This window comes from Melozone crissalis, unplaced genomic scaffold (genome assembly GCF_028551555.1).
Source record: "Melozone crissalis strain CALT ecotype California unplaced genomic scaffold, PUWL_Pcris_2 ptg000042l_1, whole genome shotgun sequence".
NCBI classification, from domain to species: Eukaryota; Metazoa; Chordata; class Aves; order Passeriformes; family Passerellidae; genus Melozone; species Melozone crissalis.
The window spans coordinates 33,034,613-33,051,637 of NW_026535820.1; positions in this window are offsets into that span (position 1 = coordinate 33,034,613).

Consider the following 17,025-nt stretch of genomic DNA (forward strand, 5'->3'; position numbering starts at 1 on the left):
GCACATTTCTTTTAATTCCGAGAATAAAAGCGTATGGAAGTTAATAAATTACTTTGTTTAAATGGCTATTTTGGGGAACATTTGGCATACTAATGAAGGGGGGACAGTTCCACTTCTCAGTTCTGACTGAGGCACATCACAATTAAAATTTTAATAGCATTAAAAAAAAAAAGAATATTTTATTTGCTATTTCTTCTTGTTTTAGTAGCCAATTTGAATTTTTTAAACACAGTAATCTTGCTTTTTTCCCTTGCTTTCTCTTTTTTGCTTTTTTAATGATGCCTTTGATATCTATTGAGATGGGGAGAGGGAAAGTGGGAAAGAGGAAAAACAAGAAAGTATTAATTGAGGAAGAAAACAGAATTTGGTGAACATTTGAATAGACTGTGTTTAGTAGGTGACTTGCATCATGTTGTCCTCTTCCCACAGAAAACCCTGGACTGTTCTAGTGTATTTTAAGGAAGCTATCTGAAATCACACAAAGAATTGAGAGATCAATAGACTAGCTTAGTTACTCAAGCAGTAAAAATCAATTTTGTGGTCTCTTGCTTTCTAAGCAAAGTTTGTGGAATTACACTCTAATTATGGACAAAGTATGCAAAAAATTAATTTGCATGAATGACAACAAAAATGGAACTGTATCTTTTTTTTTATCAAAGAATACTAAATTCAATTCCCTAGTGACATTTTCAAACAAAAAACCTTATCACTTAAGTAAAGTCAACTATCCAGTAAATGAAATAGTTAATCTTCTTCTTAACATATATTTAATTTCATTATTATGTAATCTCTTTATAATAGTATGCATTCATCTTCATCCTTTAGGTGTAAAATGGGGAAGAAAAAAAGTGTCTTTGATTACAGTATTTACTCTGATTTGAAAGACAGACATTTCCTGCCATGAATGGAACAGATCTGTTAAGGGGGGTAGTGGTCAATTTATTGTCAATTTTTTTTCAGTAAATCAAGACTGCATCCACACCAGCAGCAACAAAAGAGAATGCACTGTCACATGAAAAGTCTGGATCCCAGATTGTTGTGTTCAGTGTGCCTCTATCCAGTGGCTAGGATTCAGGGAACAACTGACTACAGTGAGCTCCATTTTTATATTTCAATTTGATCCCCTGTTGAAGAACATGTGGAAGAGTTAAGCATGCCTCATTCAGTTTGGAAATGCATCATGCCTATTTGTGCATGTGAGACAAGAGATGTGGCCAGTGGGGCCAGTGTGGGTTTGAAGGATTCTGGATATTTTCATGGTAAACAATTGCCAAATCTCACATAATTTTAAAGATCATTTTACAGTAAACTACCCAGGAGATACAGGACCTAGTCCTTAGGCATATACAAAAGGTCTGCCCAGCATTTTAGAAAGGAGATATGATACCCCTCTTATTAAGATTATTTTACAGAATTATGACTGGGCCTGCCCAAGAAGAGGCAAGACTGACTATTCTTACCTCTGTGAGAGATGAATGCTGCATCTGCATGGTAAATTACATTAGTATTGTGTATACAGCACTATCACCATCTTGCCATTATGTTTTGTATGGCTTCTGAGAATACAAAAATAATCAAAAAGGGGTGCCATAGGCTGAGATGCACATAGTTTCAAATTCTGGCTGGTGTGTGTAGAGTGGCTGCAAAAGTTCTGTGTGCCTTCAGAAGATGTGTACCTGTGTTCATGTCTGGTAGGAAGCAACTAGAGAACAGCATTAGGATCACTGAAACCCCAAGGGACTTAAAGAATGGTTTGACTTGGACAGGACCCTAAATATCATCCAAACCCCTGCCATGGTAAGGGAAGCCACTCACTAGATCAAGTTTGTTAAACCCCCTTCCAACCTGGCTTTGGACCCTTTCCACGGTGCTCATGATGCTTCGGTGTCTTCAGCTTTGACACCAAAACTAGCGGGTAATAGGTAAATTTAATATTAAAATTTTAGAGTGGACAGGGCACTGAGGACATTGAAATCTAACACAAGTCAGATGTCACACTTGCATTGTTGCTGCAAGAGAAAAGAAAAAGCTGTGGCCCTGTGTGGGAGATGCAACAAGAAAATGGGTATTCCAAACCCTTGTTCCACCCATCTAGTGTTGATTTTTTTTCCTGAGAAACTTCTATCCATGTAACCCAAGGGAAAAAAAGTACAGCAGTGGTTAAGATCCTTAGTTTAAGGCAAACTTTTCACATATTTGAAGAAGTGAACACATTGTAGACATCATCATGTTTAGAAAGTCTTAGTAGGCTTGTTGCTTGTGTTTTTAGAACTTATCCTACTTAAATTAAACTCCAAAGGGATTTTAACAGAATGAAAGATTGACAAGTACTATTTATCAGCAGTTAGTATTAAAGTAACCTGCTTAAGCCAATGCACTGATAAAAAAAAAAAAAAGCCAAGCTTGCCTTTTAGAGTTCTTTAAACAAAAAGACTTATTTTGATTGCAACAAAAACACCCATAAATCTATGCACATATATATTGATCTTTCTTTCCTCTTAAAAATGACTCTGTCCCAGTAAGTTGGCATATTTCATAAACAAACCAACAAATTATTGATCCATCATATACTCTAAAAATCCTGTGAAGAATCTAGGTTGCTTTTAAGTTCATGCTGTACCTAAGGGAATGAGAAACTACAAAATGAAAAATAGATGTTTAAAAAGAAACACAAATATTAGAAGATGTATAGTTACTTTTGCTCCTGCATAACCTTTCATTGTAATTCTTTCAATGTAGTTCATTAAAAAAATTCTTTATGAGCTAATAGATTGTTATTTGGTAATATGATTATTTGTGGTGACTATTAGTTACTACATTAATTATATGTCCCTGCAGATATCTCTGTTCCTTTTTGGCAAATGCTATGACAGCATATATTTTCTTTCAAAGCAATCATACAAAATTAGGACTGCCTGACATCTTACTATTGAAAGCAAAGTTATATTCATCTTGGATTAGAGATGGATTCTGGTCACGTGTCCTTTTGAAAAAGAAATAATAAAGTAGATTATAGATGTTTATTAGTACTAATTTAATGAACAATGCTGTGAAAAGATACAACCAGATATATTTTTAGTTATTCAGCCTATGTTCCTTACAGTGTTTTGAGCAGCTGATGTGACCCAGTCACCAGGAGCTTAACTGTGAATGACTTCCTAGAGAGGGATGGCAGCAAGACATGGTCCTTTGGAAAGGAGAGAGAATTAAGGATATTAGTTTGTGGTAAAGTGAACCACTGTTAGTGGCTATTTATTCAGTCACTTTTCCATTAACCACTAAGATGCAATTCTCCACTAAAGTGTAATAGTGGGGTTGCACAAGCTGCAACTGCTTTTGCAAAACCCTTTTCTTGAAGTAGCTGAAATTCCTGTACTTATGCAGATACCAGAAGATAAGACTTGGGTACCTCAGTGCAAAACTCTGGTCTGAAAAGCGCTCCCCTCTGAACAGCTGTCTAATACTGGTGCTGTTTTTCAGGTAGACCTGAAAGGTTCCAAAAGCAATACTTGATAGAAACACCAGAAAGTTGTTTCGAGCAGTTAAAAAACACCAAAAGAATTAAGTTTCTTTGTAACTGTTTAACAGCACACCTGAAACACAAATCACAGAGCTACAAACCAGAGACTGTAACTGTTAGTTCTTCTCTCCTCCTCTCTTGCACCACTGCAGGCTAGAGCTGTGCAAGGAAGAAGGCTTTTTGACTAATGGCCATGTAAAATGTGGATGTTTACTGTTTGTAAATATTTTATGGCAAAGATTGCATGAGTACTATGAGAAGGGAAAAAGTCTCTGACTGTAACTTTAAGGGCCAAGGGACTTAACAGAGTTTTCTGAACTCTCATTTGACTTTGCCAGGCTGTATGTTGAAGAACATCTCCACCTTCACTCTATTGTATCACTGCTGAGAGGGTTGTAGAGAGGAGATTCTGGACTGTGATGTTGAACTGGGAAAACAAGTCAGCTTTTTCTGACCTTGTGGTAAGGCCCACCTGAAATTTTCAGAGAACTGTGGTGGAAAACTTCTTTTAATCCAGATACAGACTCATTTATATGAGGAGAGAACCATAAAGCTTTCCCTCCCTTGTCTGAGTGAGAGGAAAAAAAATCTCAGCACAACAAACAGAGAGATGTATTATTAGTATTCACCCCATGAGGGGGATATCAGAATGACTCATACTGAGCTGCTGCTCTGAAGACTGTTTTATATTCTCAGCCCAGCTGGTCTAAGATCAAGGCTTCTCAAATAGGAGTACTTTACACTCATAGGCTTAACATACTTTATACTTGCACTGACTTTTTAAAAAGCTAGATCCTAAGGTAAAAAAATTGTGAAGCTATAAACACTCTTAGCTTTGACATTCAGAAAGTTATATTTAAAATGTATTTGTACAGCAGTTGCTGTGTAATCGGTGTGCTGGGTATTTAAAGATGATTTTGGTATATTTATTTGTATTTGTCATATTGGTTTTATGGGAAACAATACTTTGAATGATTAGTTCAGTATACCACATATGATAAGGTGTGATGATTGACATGAAGCTGCACCTCGGTGTTATTTAGATGCTTTGGTTGGTAAATGAGGTGAGAACGTATCATAACTTTGACAGTAAATTTAAAGAAATATTGTATCAGTCTTCCTTAAAAAAAAACAAACAACTTTGAACAAAGATAACTCAAGGGCTGCAGATAATCCAAAATACAGGAAGAGCAAATGTTCTGCATAAAATAGTCAGAAAGTATAAACTACTTTTTGCTTGGTTATTTTTGAGAAGAAATGCTGCATTATCCACAAAGATGAACAAAATATTTTTCATGTCAAAGTTTACAATGATTGAGTAATAGTTGTTTAGTTCTTCAGGAAGGACTGCCAGATACAGAAAAAAAATACAAACATAAATACAATACAATAAAAGTAATTTTACATACAATAAAAGTAATTTTTATATAATTAAAGGACATAATTGTTGAAACAATTTTGCTACTAAGAAAATGAAGCATATGAAGCCTATGCTATCAGTCACTCCTACACAGGATTTAAGTATGACTACATTTTAGTGAGTGCTTAAACCTAAAATTAGGTTTAAGAGAGAGAAAAATCTGTATATTGTCAGCAAAATGCCAGTTCCCTTTTCAGATGAAAAAACAGTAATTAACTTGGTTGAAATTTGAATGTTTCTGTATTGCTGCTAATGCTTCAAAACAATTGAAAGATGTAATGTTTCTGAAAACACATAAGAATAATCCACTTTTTCCTTTTTTCTTTTTTTTTTTTGACAGCAATCAAATTTCATTAGAATTATTTGGTATTGTAATAAGTTTAAGTGAATTAGAGGGATTTCTTGGCAGCTTTTCATTATTTAGTGTCTACTGTGCTACTGCTAATTTGGGGAGGAAAACAGTTCATGATAAATAATGAAAAAGATTTGCTTCTAGCTAATTACTTAGCTCATATGCTGCATAATGCAACAAAGTATATGATAGATTAGTCATCATTTGATCATGTAGAAAACAGAAGTTTTCAATTACACTGCATGGCAACAAGTTTTCTAGTTGCTGGATGTATTTCGTTTTCCTAACTTAAAATATATGGAAGTATTGAGCTATATCACCCTAAGAGTAGCTTTATTAGGTTGAGAGACTCTTGAATATTTTCCAGCTATTTAAAGTTAGCTATCAAATGTCAGAGGAAACTAGATTTTATAGTTCTCTGAAGATGGAGGAATGGGAATGGTGGATTCATACCTGATGCCTGAATATTAATAATTTTTCAGTGTAGGTTAAAATATAAATTAGAAAAAATGTAAATTGTCTCCATTTAATAATATACAACTGGTCTCAAATATCTGACTCCACTTTTTGATTTTGCAAACAAAGCTATCCTTACCTGATCCAGTCTCCTTTTGGAAAAAAAGTCAAGCTTCTCAAAGGCTCAGTAATGAAAAGGACTGGGTATAGAGTGCTTGTCAGGAATATTGTAATGAGCTGCTTAATAGAGCATGCATATAGCTGCAGAAGTGTTGTATTAGGAAACAACATTTCAATCTTTAAATCTTGAGTATGTTAATTACTTAAAGCCTGTGGAATTTTTGTTCACTCTAATACAACAGTAAGAATAATATTTCCTTGAGTAAACAGGATTGCTACGAATACAGAAATTTGATAAACATGGGTTCTGTAGAGACTGTTTAAATTTGAATTTTATTTCCCTCATACATGACAAAAGTTTTACGAATTGATTTACAGTGCCTATTTGCATGGAACTGCATTAAGCAGATATGGCTTAAACTTTACAACTACAATACTGAATTGTATGTCTTGAAGTTATAAATTAGTATACTCTCATATTAGTTGAAAATTATATTTAGTTTTATATGTAGTTAATTTCCAATGAAATTATAATAATAATTGCCATCTCCATATTCCACAGATAAAGGATAATTATTAATACACTGACTAATAATATTGTTCAGAAGCCTGTGCTTCCTTTTGTTACCAGTCTTTGAGTGGGAAACTAGTTGGCCATCTTGCAGTTCTTTCATATATGTCAGTGGTGAGTGACCAAAACCTCAGCCTGGTTCTTTATTGCCCAGTAAAGAAATAGGACTGAATGCAAAGTGTGAGGTTAGTGCTTCAGTACCAACCAATTAGTCTAAGGGGAAAACTATTACATGTAGTTGAGATCCATCTATTTAATAGATCAAAATAATTCAGCCCTGAAAGAATGGTGGGAAGGCAGCAGAGGGAAGCTGTTCACAAGATTATCCTATTGGAAGGATTTTCGGTACATGGGATTATCTGTAATGAGATTAACCACTGGGAGATCAAATTCTGAATGGATGCTTCAGGGAGACAAAATGTCCACTAAAACAAAAGAGAAGTGGGAGGTAAAGGCTACAGGATTTAAATAAAGTCTAGTCCTGAAAGTCCTGTTGTTCTGGCAGCAATAATGGCAAGACTGGTTGGCAGACAACCAGGAGACACGTCAAGTGTCCATCAGTAAAAGACAGTGTTAGGAAAAGGGTTTCTAATGAATGGAGCAATGCTGAGATATAATAAAAGGTGGCCACTGATTCTTCTGCATCAATGGGCAGCTGAGAATCCTGTGAGCAGCAAGATGATGCTGCAGAAAATTACAATGTGTGTTACATTTTGTGTACAGTTACAGAGATCGGCTTAGACTGGATTTTAAAAAAGAGCCTAGAATGGAGTACAAAGCTACAAGATGTGCAAAAAATAGGTATCATTTATGCTTTAAGCCATGCAGGAAATTTTAGAGACATGTTTAACAAGTGATTAGTATTCAAGCAGATAGTCAGTAACCAAATTTTGGAACCTTTTTTCACTGATGCAACATTTAGACAAAACAGAAGCTGGTTTTGGGGAGGTAGGTATCAGTATGAACATATGTGAAAAGGAATGTCAATAAATAAACTTTGGTCAAAATCAAGATACTTTCCAGAAGATACTTTCCAGATACTTTCAGTCCAAATCAGTAGTTTGGCATTTCCAATTTACTTCAGAGGCTGCTAGTGGGAAAGGTTATATTTTTGAGGCCAAAAACAGACATAGAGATCACACTTCCATCAGAAATGCAACTGTAGATTTGCCTCTCAAACTTTGGGCATTCTGCATATTTTGTCCTCCTCTTGGGACAGAAACTCACTCAAGGCATATTTGCTCAGCAGTGACCTTAGCATATCTAGTAGAGACATCTGAAGGCCACTTTAAAAAAAAACAACATGGAAGACCTGGCTCAGAAAAAAGTATTCTGTCTGCAAAGAAACAATATTTTGTTCGCAGACATTTGTTTTGCAGTTATACAAGTTGTAAGATAGGTGACTTGTTTTAGGTAGAAACTCTTATATATAACAACTGGCTAAGCAGCCGTGTCTTACCTAGACCCATCACCATGCCTGGTGTCCATTATCCCTGTCTCACTACAGTGAGACATATCAACACACAGCTCCTCTGTTGAAATGTCTTGAGCTATTCTGCATGCCACACGTAGGAAAGGATAGGTTGTATCTATTTTTTGTGGCTGGCTTTTGGTAGTGGAAGTGAGCTACAGAAGTGGCCTCTGTGAGAAGCATATATTTTATGTGTGTAAATAGTAATGAAAATTCAAGTTTAAAGCTTTGAGCAGTCCGAATCTGCTTTCCTGTGTAGGTTATCCAGTTATAACTTTCTCTGGGAACTACAGAATTAGTCAAATGCCATAAAGCATGTACCAAAGAATAAGGCCAATTTTTGTAAACACACTTTTAATTTTTTTTAATTTGGCAATGTCTTAGATTTTATTGGAATTTAATGGAGCTTGTCAAATACTTGAAAAGAATTTTTTCTCAAATAAATTTTTCAGCAAATATTGCTATTATACATTAATTAATTTATTCAGGGAATAACATTCAGCCAGCTGCCCAATTGGTCAAATGCTGCTAAAAGCTGTTTGCTGAAGAACAGATTTGATGAGTAACAGCAGTACTCTTTGAATAATACATATGGCAAAGACTACCTGCCCAGTTCTGTTTTTATTAGATTAGACACTTTGAAGGCTTTCAGCTGACTGGCCATGGAAGCTCTAGTTACACAAGACCAGTTTAAAACCTAGTTATTTAGTATGTCTTGCTAATACATTGCTTCAGGAATGGTGAATATTTTGCAGAGGTTCGCATAACATTAATATTTTCTGAAAGTTGAGTTTGCAGGATAGCCGAATCCAAAGATAATTGGTTGTTTTGGCTATTTAGTTTAATGCTTAGTAGAAATTTTCTTCTCTGATCTTTTTTCCTTGGTAACCTGGCTATGTCCTTCAAGAGATTCAGGACTTCTGTCATCTATCCAGCAGCTCCAAGAAGACAGTGGAAGTTGTATTCCTAGTGACTTTTGAAAACCAAGGGAGCTCTAGTTATTTGGATCCAGACTAATCATGGAACTGACTTAAAGTTCTTAAAAAACATTGTTATGGTTGTGGAAGAGTTAGGTCATGCTGCAAAAAAGTGAGAAAGGAAGCATCATAGACCATGAGATTTAGAGGGACTGAAATTGTGTGAATGAGCAGGTTTAGTACTGGCCTTCTTGGTTGGCCTTGTTTGAGCTTCATTCTTTCCAAAACATCAGGGCATTAGGTGAATTGCTACTTTCAGAGCACCAGCAGGTTTAATTAATCCAAGCTAGCTCAGATTGTGATTGTTTGACTCTTCAGTCCTGTGCTTTTATTCTATTCAGAAGTCCAGGACTTATGTTTCAGTTCCTACTCTGGAGATTCATCCTGCCCAATATTTGGCAAGGGACTGACTGCACATGATGTGTCCAAGCAACCCTGCACAATCCATTTGAACTACAGTCAGAGACTGTGAAAATTACTGAGGAAACTAGATCTAAACTACAACATAAAATAAACATAATAAAACACATCTGGAAAGCAGGGTACCTTCTATGCCTTGCTGGGCTCCATTAGCCCAAGCTGTCCTGTGGTTATGTACAACACTCTATTGCTTTAGCCTTATGAAACTATGTAGTGAAGCTACTATGTAGTGAAGCATGTCAAGATGATCTGTTCTCAGAAGTTTGGCCTACAGGCACAGCATCACAGGCTATGTCAGTATTATGTCAGTAAATGAGTCCAGCAGAACAGCAACATCCTCCTAGGGCTAGAGGATCTGACATCCCTACTGTTTATTTCCACGGGGTTTACTTTTGGCTGGTTCTAGTATGATTCCATGGTCTAAATGCCCAATTTCATTTGATATGCATTAGGTGTGCTGCTGGGGAGTGAGCACTTTCTATTTAATTTCGTCCAAATAGACTCTGCTGCACAACACAAATGGAAACCCAGTTACTTGGGTGCATACCTCAGTTGAACAAAACACTAAAGATATGCTCCGTATTGCTCATGTCTGTAGGTTTACAGTGTGTTAGATTTTAGATAATCATGGAACCAAATTGGAGTTTTATTATACTTTCTCATTTAAAAAGGCAGGGAGAAAAGCAGTCATATTTTACTGAATTACACCTTTCAGATTTCTTTAAATGAGCTTGCACTGGTGAGTGGGTTGAGCAGAGAAGCGAAGTGAGGTGTTGAGGATTTGAGAAATATATTTATTCCACAAATTAATTAAATTTGGAATTACAAATGTGTTAGTGTTTGTCAAAGCCCCACAGCAATGCATATAGTGTTAACCATGAAAATATTACAAATCAGTATCACTTCTGAACTGCAAAACAGTATTGTTAGGCTCAGTTACAATGCCAAAATGAATATACAATTTAAATCCTCATTTCTACAAGTTTTGATCTCTGTTTTTTTTATTAACTGAGAAAATGCCAAATGGTATGACAAGCAAAGACCTTTAAATCTGCGTGCCCTCTGGACTATAATAGTTTTACTCTAACTGCATTCATGTGAGTTAAAAATATTATGGGTCAAAGACAGGCCTAGGAGGCCCTCAAGAATGACCTAATTATCTACAATACATTTCCACTTTTCTGTATCTGGAGGCCAATTAGTTTTCACATTATGTACAGTGGAGTATATTTTTGTGTCTCTTGTAGTCACTTGAGCCTTAAGAATACTGTAATAATTCAATATAATAATGGAACATAATTGAGATCTGTGATTTAGTATTAGAATAAAGAGCTTGAGTCAGAGCTAACTACTATATGAACTACACCAAAAACATACAACTATATGCCTAACATTTTAGACAGAATTTGGGGTGAGGAATAATAAGGGCTAAGTCTCTTCCTCTCAAATCTACTTATCTGCATTTTGGCTGTGTTCTATGTACTATGACAATGGTCATACTGCAATGTACTATCATGATAGCCAATGACTCAATCTAATCTAAATGCCTTAGAAAACCATTAACTTTTTTTTGCTTTCTTTGTGTGTAAATTGGACTAATTTAAACCTTCTGTGCCTTTATTTCCTGGTGATGACATTCAGTTCTGATTTTGCACTGCTTTGACATAACATTATGGATTATTTCAATGTAGAAAGCTAAAACTTACTAGTAAATCATCCTAGCTTTTGCTCTCTGTATTAAAAAATATAAATTCTTCTAACTAGGTGCATCCTCCTCTAATATGAAGCTGTTTCCTTTCCTTTGTCTGTGGAGTGAGTTGAAGAAGGCATACACAGTACTACTGCCCACCAGGAATGGGCAGCACCACTTCTGTGTTGAGGCATGTAAGAGCTGAGAGCCAGAAAAATGTGGTACCCAGAAAGTGATGGTGGTACTCAAAAAATCCCTCAAACCAAAACAAGATTCCCACCTCACCAAAAGAAAACCAAAAAAACCAAACCCAAAACCACAACAAAACAACAAAAACACAAGAAAGAAAAGGACAACAAAAAAATAAGGCATGAACCAGGGCAACCACATTAAAAGAAACAGATGAAAAAATTTGATGACATACAAATAAAAGATTCAAGGTGGAATTTCTAAAGAACTGCATTTTGGACTGATGCTATTCCAGCAATGGATACTTCCCAAAGCCCCATGTAAAACTTACTCAAGTGTACTTTATATTAGCAGTTTTCTGCCTTGTCCTCTGTGGTGACCTAATGTTCTCCAAAGTATAACACAGAGTTTCTTGACATTCAGCCCACAAAAGTTGTCTTGACCTTGTTGCACCTTGACCTGGAATCACACTTGCTCGGTATTATTTTAGAATTCAGTGAAGAACAGTGTGACGAATGGTTGAAATATTTCTTTTGCTCACTGAATACACACTGTGTGCTCTGTTCTGTTAACGAGCCTGTGGCTCAGCAGCCCATTCTGTTCAAGATCAGGAAAACTCTCCAGACAGAGGAGAGGTTGTGTATTTCCTTGAGAATAATCTTGTTGTGCAGCTGGGCGAGGCATCTGGGCTATGGGGTGACGCACGTCGAGATGGCTGGAGGTGAGGTGCATTTTAGTAATGTAGGATTTGTGTGAAAGGAAATGCAGCTGAGCTTCAGGTAATGGGGATGATAAGACATTGCTGTAGAGCTTCAGAGGGTACTGTGTGGTTGGTGCATGTTAGGAGTTCAGGACTAAAGGGAGGGCCTTCCTGCAAGGGATGGTAGATAAAGGGCTCCACGCTTCTAGTTTCAAGCTGCTTTATTCAGCAGTCCTGAGTGTTATCTTACAGCTTCTGCTTTTGCCAGCATTTAGAATGTGGGTTCCTTAGTTCTGCATCCTTGCTGTAGGAAGGAGGATTCTCCTCTGAGTGCTACATTGGGTACTGGTGCAGGTGGGTCTAATTCTGTGTCTGGTTCTTTTGGTGACATTGCGGGACTTTTTTTAGTAGGAGACAACTTGCTTATTTTAATGCTGGCTAGGCTAGGCTTTTTACTTCTCTTAAAGAAAGCTATTATTGATTCCTTTACCATAGCTATTTCTGTTTACTGTATACTTGCTGAAAGAAAAAAAATAGTGAGTGAATGCTATTGGGTAAATGCTCTGATTAATTTCTTCTTCCTAGCTCTGTAGATAGCAATGTTATAGAGAGGGATTTTGATGTTTCTTTCTCCTTTCAACTTCTGAGTGTCCATCAGAATAGTCATTGGTAAAGAATTGAAACTAAACAAGTGAGCATATAGAAAATTATACTTTTTTCTATTCATGGACCTATAATCTCTATAGGAGAAAAAGGAACGGACTATTGGTGGTAAAAGCCCTAAAGGAGGTGGCTGCTGAGCTGAGGCAAACACGGAAAGCAGGAGATTAGAAACCTGTAGGTGACAGACTTCACCCAGCAAGCTTTATTTCAGTTGTTCAAATCTAGTGAAAAAACAAAAAAATTGGTGACAGCTGAGAAAATAGTGACCAATGTTGTGCTGTCAGAGGTTTGGTGAAATATAAGTGATACTGAGGACCTGGGGACTGAATGTTATAAGAACTTTAGGATGCCTCAAGCAGTGTATGAGCAGTGCTGGTGAGTTTGAGGTGCTGCATTCCAGGGATGATGATTCCACCACTTTCTTGGGCAGCCTATTCCAGTGCTTCCAAATCACCCTTTCTATAAAGAATTTTTGCCTCATATCCAACCTCAACCTCCACGGGTGCAACTTTAGGCCGTTTTCTCTAGTTCTGATAAGTGCAAGCTTCTGGTTAGACCAGAGCATATCTGAGTAAAATGTAATACTTTGTGTTAGATTGACCCTTTTTCTGGTTCTTTCTAGCCTTAATATCTGTAGATTCTGATATTTTTGCCTGTACCAGGTGCAGGTGCCCGGATGCTGCAGGAGCCTCACTGAGGAATGGCTGGACACAGCCCATTCTGGGTAGCCCCAATGCCTCCACCACAGGGCATGACTGGACCCTGCAGCCAAGGTGGTGGCACCTTGGGCAAAACCTGGATAAGAAAGGGTGAAAAAATGTCATACAGGCAGGTTCCTGAAGGACTGCAGTCCATGACAGAGCAGTAGAACAGTGTGAGGGGTAAAGGGGGGCAGAGAGGAACTGCTGTGTACTGAATACACACTTCTCCCATTCCCTCTGCTGCCGCTTCAAGGGAGGCAGTAGAGGAGTCTGGAGTGCTGGACTTCATGCAGTGCAGTGGAAAAGAGGGAGGACATGTGAAGTCTTTGTTTCTTGCTACCTGAATCTATTTCTAATTCTCTTTATGCAGACAGGAAAATTTATGATCCTATTTTCTTACCTTGCCTGACTGGGGAGCAGGTGTGAGTGAGAAGCTGGGTGGGTGTTTGGCTATTGAGGACATCGGACCCACACATTGACATTCATAAGTGAAGGTCTGAGTATGCTGAATCAATCTAGAATATACTTCTGTGCCATAATATTTTAAAGGGTTTGCTAAAAAATAATTAAAAAAAGGGTCAGATTTGAAACACTTATATATCACCTACTGAATTAAATAGGATAAAATATGATGGTGGAATTTAAGATTCAAGGAGAAATAATGTTGGTAGAGATCCTTATAGAGGACTGCATAATTCTGAAGCTAACCCAAAACAGGAAAGGTCTAAAGTTTTTCTATAAGATGATGCCAGAAAAGCTATTTTTGTGACTATAATAAAAGTGGCTGGAGAATACAGTATTGCAGGTAAGTGTATATCTATTTCTATGTAGGTAGATGAGTATAACTAGAATCTGTAAACAAGGTGGATGAATTTATTTGAGAAACTGTAATGAAAAATGAGAAACTGTCCTACCTGCATGATGTGGAAACAATGACATAAATTTGAACATGTGTGGGTTTGGTCTCTCCACTATCTCTTTGGAATAGGTATAAATACACATTGCTATTGTGTTTTATCCAAGTAGAACTAAAACAGTAATGCATCATGGACAATTCAGATAAGGAAACCTAATCAGAACACAGTCTAATTGGTAAAGTAGTGATCTTACAAACACTCAACAAAAAACCAGCCCAAAACACTAAGAAAAGTTTGAATGGGTTTTTAGTTGGTTAAATTTAAGGTTAAGATTTGTTGGTTAAAACTATATGGCTTTCCTGATAAGTGGCCACAAAAGTGTTTGTGACATGATGTGTTCTGCACTCTGACCACCTCCTGGGCATTGCAAGCAGCTGAGGAAAACCTTGCCTGGGTATGCCTGGCAGCATATTAACCATACAAAGCTCTCCAGAGTCCTTAGGGAAATAGGCTTCTGCATGTTTTAGAGCATGGCCTTCTGCTTTGCCTAGGGCTTCTTGTCTGGGGTTGCTACCTAGATACATGGTGACTGTGGAATCGGGCAGAGAGCTTCTTTCAAGTGACAGATTGCATGTACTTGTGGGCACTAGATTTTCATCTGGCCGGGCTAGACCTGGGAAGTTTGCAGTAGTTTTGAATAATAAGCAGTGCTGGGCATGTGGCACTGAAGGTTATGGACCTAAGATAGAGCATATTTTGTTCCAATCCCAGCCATTTATTTTAGTTTTAACACATGAGGCCATGTAAGGCATATTTTGTGCTTAGTGGCTATTCTAAAGTTGAGTTTCCTCCCCCTAAAAGATAACAGTAATATGTGGCCATCTGATATACATATGCTGTAGGAGCTGCAGCAGAAGACATTAATGGGTATTGGAAAAAGCAGGGAAAATGGAAGATGGGATTCCAGGTGCTGGAAACAATATTAAATATAAAAATATTATTACTGTGGACTTGTGGCAATTTTGCCACCAGAGATGCATCTATATGGTATGCTTCTAGGACCTATATTCAGTCTCCAACTTTAATGAGTCCTAAAATCCAGCAAATTTTTGATATTATCTCTGTCAGACCTCAGTAGTCTTTGAGGAAGAAAATTCTTTTTAGCACTGCAGCTGTTAGAAAAGGGATAAAGAAGAAATGTTCAAACACCTTTAAGTACCTGTCTCAAGAGGGTGAGCTTAAACCATCATTTAATCTCTTCTGTGCTGAGACTAGAGGTCTGAGCAAGAATTTCTGTTTAAAGCAAAATCAGTGAATTTGGACTTCTGTTTTCTGTGAGCACAAAATTAGTCTATATTTCCAATGATATTGTGGAAAATAACTTGCATATTTTGAGAGAAAAAAAGTTCAGGATGGTTGAAAATATGAAATTTGGTTGAAATAAAACCAATCTATTCCTGTAACAATAAAAGGAATAATTTAAAAGGTAGTATCTCAGGATTCAGGCACAAATGCAGTCTTCATGACCCTTGTCTTTGTTAACAAAGATTTCCTTTTCCCTTCTCCTTCAAATATTATAGCTTTGTGTCTTAACACTTTCTTGTTTTTATATAAGTGACTTTCAGCATAATTGGACCCTGGAGTCAGGTATTGTTGAACTAACCTGAGTCTCAAGAAGGTGTTTTTTATCTATCATACTAACCAGAACCCAGCTTCCTAGGGACAGCTTCTCTGTTGCAACTATATTTTTTTTTCCCTTGAGGAATTTTTCCAGCTTCCATAAAATAAAGGAGTTTAGCCATTATTAAAACTCCTTCATATGGGCACTGCATCAGTATTAGTGTGCTAAACCCCTTTGATATAATTGTAATAGATATGTAGATTTCCTGATCTGAACCTAAAGATCACAGACTGCGCAAATCTCTAGTACTTTGTGGCTGAGAGCTGCTTGGGTGTGTTCTTTAATTACTGCAGAGGGGAACAGTAGCAGATAATGTCATACAGCGAAGCAAATGTCAGGTACTGAATGGCAAAAGTGGCACAACAGTGGTTGGTGCTTGAGAAGTTCTACAGCCCTTGTCTGATGGATGGCTCCTGGCTCACTGTAAGCCTGGATGGTAACAGTTCACAGGTGGGAAGGCAGCCAGCTCTCAGTGTGGAAGCAGCCCAAAGGTGGCTCCACTGTCAGTGCAGGTAGGACTAGGAAACATGAGATTGTGTGTCACAGATGATTGTCAACAGTGGAATACAAAAGGGGCTAAAGGTTAAAGGATAGAGGGGACTGAGAGGCTGGCAAGTCATGCAGGGCATACACTTGCTGAAGTGCTCCAAATCACAATTTCCTCCCTGACCATCTCTATGGCCAGGTCAGGTATTTATGGCAGATAATTTGGGGACATGCGTTAAGTTTGGCTCGTTTCTTCTGCCTATTTTGTGGGCATCAGCTTCTAAAAACATGGTTGTGGCTAAACAGACTTTAAATCCATCTGGCAGCAGTGACAGCCTATCTGCCACAGAGGAGGCTTTTTAAAGCTCTGTTCACACTGTATGCATTGCAGGCATGCTGGAGTACAGAACATCGTGCTTTGTGACCCCCGAAGTGTCTGTGAGAACATGGATGTGTGTGGGGTGCAGAACTGCCACAAAATAGTCGAACCAGCTGGACTGTCCTTGTGCTCCTCAGGCTCCTTTCCTCCTAAACTGCTTTTAATTTGGAGCTCTTGATAGCTCATTCACCCTCAGTGACCCTCAGTGACCAAGTATGGGAGTTGTCACAAAACCAGATCCTCCTCTGTAGGACTTGTTGGAGCTCTGCAGAGCCTCTGCAGTGTGTTTGTGCTGGTGTGTGGACACATCCGCCCGTGCTGGCATGCAATGTGCTAGTCGATGAACGCGTGTTTTAACAAAAAGTGAGAAAA